The sequence below is a fragment of the Solanum stenotomum genome, unplaced genomic scaffold, assembly GCF_019186545.1.
Source record: "Solanum stenotomum isolate F172 unplaced genomic scaffold, ASM1918654v1 scaffold13158, whole genome shotgun sequence".
NCBI classification, from domain to species: Eukaryota; Viridiplantae; Streptophyta; class Magnoliopsida; order Solanales; family Solanaceae; genus Solanum; species Solanum stenotomum.
Genome location: NW_026022414.1, coordinates 817 through 7,957, shown reverse-complemented (window position 1 = coordinate 7,957; position 7,141 = coordinate 817). Strand labels below are relative to the sequence as shown.

Sequence of the window (7,141 nt, the reverse complement as noted above, 5' to 3'; positions counted from 1 at the left end):
ACATTAATAAAAAAAGAAATTGTTGTTAGTATTATTTGTAATATAATTAAACAAAAATAACAATGGGAAGAAAATAATAAGTAAAGATTACACGTTGTATTAAAATAATAAGTATGAAAAATTATGATAAATTTTATAATAGTCATAACAGGAATTTACGCAATAATTACTATATTAGAATACTAGAAAAATTGATAAGTTCCTCGACATCTAATCATTGATTAAAATTTAAATTATTATTTTCTTCTACGAAAGTTTAAGAGATTAAATTAATGTTTTAAAAAATAATATAACAAACTAATTAATTAATTATTTTCAATGATTAATAAGAAAATGTATATAGCAAGTACATGTGTTATTATTTCATTATTTATATCCACTCTATATTAAATCATTTTTCTATTATAGTTTGACGCAAATTTCAGAATGTAAAGAATGTTTTGGATTCAAAAAATAAATATTCAAAATATACTAACATGTCATTTAATCTTATGATATTTTACATTTCATGTGAAAAAAAATTAAATATTTAATATGAAAAATATTAGTTTATTAATACAACATAAAAGTAATAAAGGACAATATATAAAAATATTTGAAGTATTTGATATTTTATTAAATTAAAATAATTTTAAATTAATATATAGTCGCGCAACGCGCGGGTACGTATACTAGTGAAGAACAATAATAAAGAAGAAGACAATTGAGTTAATATTTATTTTTTCCAAGTTTATTTTAACACATGACCAATTTTTATTGGTTAGTGCCGTCTAAAAGCTGCACCCACGCGCTTAACAGATGTGAAATCACGGACTCAGCCACGTAGGCCGAAAAGTGGTAAACAATTAACTAAAAAATAAGTTCAGGGGGGTAATAGGACCTTAGTAAAGGTTAGGTGTGTCTCAGGGATTTTGGGCATAGGCTGGGGGGGTACTTATGCATTTTCCCTTTTTTGTTCCTACTTATAGTAATATATGATTGAGTTAATATCTTCCTTGTATTAAACTCATCAGTTTTCATTTATCTCAGTTATAGTATATGGGTATTCCCCATCTTTTTATCTTATTTATGATTTAGCTTCCGCACAGTTTTTATTATTCAGATTATATTTAGTATGTTCATGATTATGCCAGCAGGGTTAGCTTGGGATCACTTGTGGTCCTAGGTCCCGTGTCCGCGTCTCGGGGGTAGCTCGGGGCGTGACATTTGTATTGCTTACTACTAAATAATAACAATGGATCGATGCAATGATATTATGTTATGAACCAACCTCGGCCCAACATCAAATACCTACATGAAACGCAACTAGTTATTGGGCCAAGAAGATGCAACATAACTGAAAGGCCTTCACAAAGGTTGATTTGGGTCCAAGGCCCAATTAACAAGTAGCTAAAAAGGATGACAGATGAGAAATATGGGTTTATGCAAATTGTTGAGAAAAATGTCTAGTCCTCTCATCCCCTTTCTTTTAGTCTATGCTTCTCATCTCCCTTCTAGTTATCTTCTACAATAGTTTTCTTTGTTAGTTCCATTTTCCGTTCTAACTTCAAGTTTAGTAATTATAATATTTGAATATTTCTATTGTGAAATTGAAGTTGTTACATTAGTGCTTCCATTTTCGTACTCTAATGGCAGTGGTAGGTTTAGATCGATTCACTGGCACGGGTAATCCAGATGACTGGATCTTTCGGGCCGAACGATACTTCGCTTACCTTGGCTTCCGGAGAATGACTAGCTACCTCTTCCTTTCCTCTATCTCGATGGTGAAGCACTTGACTGGTTCCGTTGGATGTATCGCAACAAACAATTTTGGGATTGGAAGCATTTCAAGGAAAAGTTATCTTTGTGCTTTCAAGCACGAACCACCCTGAATCTGTAGTTGCACATTCGCAAATCACAACTATTCTTACTTTGCTACAGAAGGTGTAGGACAGTTTTTCAGTTATGTCTAAGCAACTTGACAACACCCATATCTCAACTTCCAGTATTTCCAACATCACGGGCTTGTCACCAACAATAGTTCAAGAGGTTACATTAGAAGATGCAATTGACAGTGCTACTACGAGGGTTAGCGAAGAGATCACCTCTGCTTTGGGTGATGGACAATCAAGCATTGCAAATAATTTTGAGGTACATCCTGAGACGTTTGACACTTTGATCGACAGAAACCTCCTTTTAGCTGGGACAACTTTTGTCATGGGAGATGAACATTCAGGCCATGCAGACCAGGTGTTTGATGAAAGTTCTCACCAGATTGAAGACTCAGTCCATGAATTTGACATGGCTTTTGACTTGGTAGAGGATAATTTAGTGGGGTTGTAAATTCCTTTGCAGGCCACGAGATCTATTGAGCCGCCCCTGATTGAGGAAGATGAATGTCTCGAAACTAAAACAGACATAGTGTTTGATGGAAGTCTCCAGCGAAATGAGTTCGACCTACAATGCCAATTTGCAAATTTCCAGCTTGTTGTGATAGACAAATATTTTTCTCATGAGATTTTGATTTCTGATTTTGATGAACCAATAGGAGTTGATGGATACGTCTCCCTTATCCCTCATGATAACGTTGCTGCGATTGCTGAGTTTTTTCCATTCATTTTCAATCAGTTGTCATTGGCCGATTTTGGGGACCTAGCAATGTGTGAGAGTGTGACAGATGGCTTACCCACTTGTCATTGGTTTGACACTGGGCAGCATGTTTCTCTGTTTATTCCATTCGTGTTCAGGCTTATGAAGTATGGTCATCATGTATCTGCAACAGAACTTGATAAGAATGGTTATCGTCCTATTATTGTGGCTCAAGGTAGCAGCATCCTAATTTTTGCTGTTAGGTGCTCAAGTTACTATAGCAGCGGGGATAACTCAAAAATAGCTTGGGAAGGGGCTTCTCACAATTGATTTCTCGAGATGTCGCGCTACATCCTAGCTATGGAATAAGGCAATTCAAAGATGAACCAACTATTCGACGCAATGTCGAATAAAGCTTGCAAGGTATTCAATGTTATGTCCACATCGTTACTGGTTAGGGTGCTCGCTGAAACACCCAAAGAAACGGGTACTATTCAGCAATTTCACTTTAAAGACAGAGAATGTTTACTGATTTCTTTTGGTGGTCAAGAATCTATAGTGTTGGCTGCACATTCCACACGCGCCCTACCAAGGAGGTATTTTGATGTCAACTCTCTTTATAGTGTCTTGTCCAGACAGAAAATTGATTTGGTGGCATCTAACAACATATATGTTGACATAATTTTCATGAAGTCCACAATACTTGAGGATGTTTCAAAGAGAGAAATACAATCGAATGATGTGAGGAATGATGTTAAACATGTAAAATTTAATGAGGTAATAAGACATGATGAATTTATCTTTCCAGTCGATCCCGGTGAGAATCTGTTCATGGTTAAACTTGGTGGAACGGTGAAGGTTAATTGTGTATGGGATCCAGGAATCAGTTCCAAAATTATGCACCGAAATGGTCTTATGGAAACCATTGACACACACCTATTGCTGGAATTTATTGTTACTATTTCTCTACTTTTAGTTACTTTTATGATGCTCACTTGAAAGGTAATACTCAATCTACAAAAAGGAGCAAGACGACAGCAAAAGGACTCTCTGTATTTCCTTATCTTTGGCTGAGTTTGTCACAGGACAATGGATGGCCAGTTTTAGTTGATGTATGTGTGTTGGGAACTAAGAACATGCCTACGTTGAGTGTAAAACCTTCATCCCAAATAGAACCACTTGGTGCATGGGGTGATAAAAATTTAACTGTTGAAGGGACAATGGAGCATCAAAATGTGTTAACAGACCAATGTGCATATTGGTGTTTGAGAATGATATATATTTCTACTGATGAGATCTCATATTGGGTTGATACTATTGTTTGTCTAATGAACAATATTAATTGAATGTGTTCTTTCGAGTGCATCTCTGTTACAGGTATTGTGACTTGTAAATGGTTCAAGGTTGTTCAACCTATTGAGTTACATATATCGAAATCACTCTTCACAAGACTAGATGAAAGCTAAACACCATAAAATGTTGAAGATCTAAAACACACACTGAAGAAAAAGTTTACATTTTCGATATGGTTAACTAAACTACAACATTTNTCATATTGGGTTGATACTATTGTTTGTCTAATGAACAATATTAATTGAATGTGTTCTTTCGAGTGCATCTCTGTTACAGGTATTGTGACTTGTAAATGGTTCAAGGTTGTTCAACCTATTGAGTTACATATATCGAAATCACTCTTCACAAGACTAGATGAAAGCTAAACACCATAAAATGTTGAAGATCTAAAACACACACTGAAGAAAAAGTTTACATTTTCGATATGGTTAACTAAACTACAACATTTTTAAAGTTTGCGCATAAGCAGAGGAGCACCATACTGTGGATGAATAGTCACTACTTCAACTGGAGCATTGGTATATGATGGAGAGAGTTCGAAGGTGAACTTTTGTAGTATCATTGCTATTGCCATTTTTGCTTCCATCATTGCAAAGTTTTGTCCAATGCAAATTCGGGGTCCCCAACCAAATGGAATAAACGAGACTTGTCCATTTTTTGCCTTTGACACTCCTTCACTGAATCTTTCAGGTTTGAATTCCTTCGCGTCTTCACCCCATAATTCCTTGTTATAATGTCCTAAGATTGCGGGTATAACAAGTAGTACTTCAGCTGGTAGACTCAGCTCACCCAATTTGACTTCATCTTTGTTCCTTCTACCATATATCAGTGCTGGGGGGAATAGCCTTAACGTCTCGTACAAGATCATTGTCACCTAAGGAAAACAAACATGTATTGCATAAGTTGGCAGTAGAGTTAGTCCACTTATGAGAGAACTTGTGAAAAGTACTTACAATTTTGAGGCGACTTAGTCCTTCAAAATGTGGTTTTTCATTTCCAAATACATTCAAAACCTCCTCTCTGGCACGTACTTGCCACTCTGGATGTAGGCACAGTAATATCATCGTCCATACGAGCAACACTGAAGTGGTATCTTGTCCAGCAAAATAGAATAACTTGCACTCTTCGATTACTTCTGTTGTTGTCAATCCGAAATCTTAGCTTCCGTGTTGTTCAATTTCTTTCGTATTGGATTCAAGTAATATGCCTAATAAGTCTTCATTATTATTAGTACTTGTCTCCCCTGCTTTCATCGCCATCAATCTTTTGTCAATGATATACCTAATTGTCGTTTGAATTTCCTTTTCAATTTCCAGCATTCTTTTCTTCTTCTTACTAGGGAAGAACCTAAAAATAAAATTTTAAGTAAATTTCTATGCTATGAACTATGAAGTAGAAATTTGCTCGAATGCATTAATATTGTTCGAAAAAACTTGTTCCATTAAATACTCAGCTTGTTCTTTTTGAAGTTCAAATACTTTTCTTCCTTCTTCATAACTACTCCCAAATGCAGTTCGAGAAATGACTTCACCTGTCATTAGTTGAAAATGTGGCCATACATCGAGCTCGACTGATGTTTCCTTTGGAACAGCCTCCTCCCATTTGCTTAGCATTTCACTACAACTCTGATAAAATGCTAGAACCATATGCTGTTACATAGACAGGTTAATCACTCATGATCACTATACTAGCTATACGCAAAAAGAAAAAAACAGTAATATGTATAACGTTTAGTTTCTCAAAATGGAAGGCGGGATTGATGATTTTTCTGTGCTTAGCCCATTTATGTTCCTCGAGGGTAAGGAGACCTTGAACCAATAACTCCGCGAATGGATTAGAATTTTTATTCTTGTGATAAATATAATTTTTCTCAAAAATCTTCTTTATGAGTGCAGGTTCTGTGATGAATACTATAGGGTTGGTTCCTAGCCAGGCAAAAGAATTTTTACCTGCAGAGTATTTAGTAGTTTTGGGTTAATAAAAAAAGCAGGGCTTATTCTAAACCATATTGTAAGTGACAGTAAATCAAACTCTATATCGAGTATATCCAGAATCCATAAACTCAAAATCTTAGCGCCGTCTGACACTACTGGGCACAACATTTTTACAAGAACTATACTATGCCACAATACTTCAACTAGAGGAGCGTCTCGTTGGTTCACCAAGCCCCAACCTAGCGTCACATGTTCTCTTCAAATACAAGGAGATCTAGAGACAAACTACCGACTCCTCCCAAAATTACATTATTGAGCGAAAAATAATTGTTAGTGGACCACCACCACTTTTCAACAATTGCATGAAGTCGAAGACATAATTCCGTAGATAAAAGTTTTCTCCCTTTAATAGTTTGCATGATCACACATTTAAACATGATATCAGATCAGGCAAAGATCCTGGTGGATTCATGTCTTATATAAAAAAATTATGTGATTGGTCCATGAAAAGAATATGATTATGCAGACATGATATCAGATCAGGCAAGGAAGAAAAATAACTAATGAAAAAAATAATTAAAAACTAGATTGTTGTAGTTACCATTTTTGTTGATGGAGTCACAGAAAAAAGGGATGAGCCTTTGAGGTACATCATCAGAGAAATTGATAGGCTTAGATTTGGCTTCAATGACACTTTTAGTGAGTTCCTTCAAATCTCCGTAGAGTAATTTGTATGGATTTACCTTAAGACCACTCTTTCCTTAAGTATTTCTCAAGTTTCTTTGGCTTAAACCATGCCCAATTCAACACTTTCCATGTGTATATTACTAACGAAATTGCAACACAAATTGCTACTATCATCTCAATCTACTCCCACAAGTAATAAATCTTATGGAAAATACTTCACCACTAACAACTGTAGGAAATTCTTATAGCTTGAGGCGTGTCAATGATATTGTCATTAAGGATATTTCACCCAGTATAAGTCTATGATCCCGAGGATTCAATAAGCTCTTTTAGTATAAACTAGAAGCCAGAAACTAACAAAAATCTGCTTCCTCACCATTAGTATAGAAGAAGATTTATACAGGAAAACATGATCATCTCTAATCTTCTTCCAAGATTTATATAGGAAAACATGATCATCTCTAATCTTCTTCGAACGGTTGAAAGAGTAAAATCTTTAAAGACATTGAAGACAATTCATTTCAAGAAAGGTCAATTTTATGGACCTTTTTTAGGATGATGGTTAACAAAATATGGACTAGTGCATGAATGAGGACCAA

General features: G+C 35.3%; 1 pseudogene; it reads right to left on the bottom strand.

Moving 5' to 3' along the window:
• Positions 1–4,165: 4,165 nt before the first annotated feature.
• Positions 4,166–6,722, bottom strand: LOC125850039 (cytochrome P450 CYP72A219-like; annotated as a pseudogene).
• Positions 6,723–7,141: the final 419 nt, after the last annotated feature.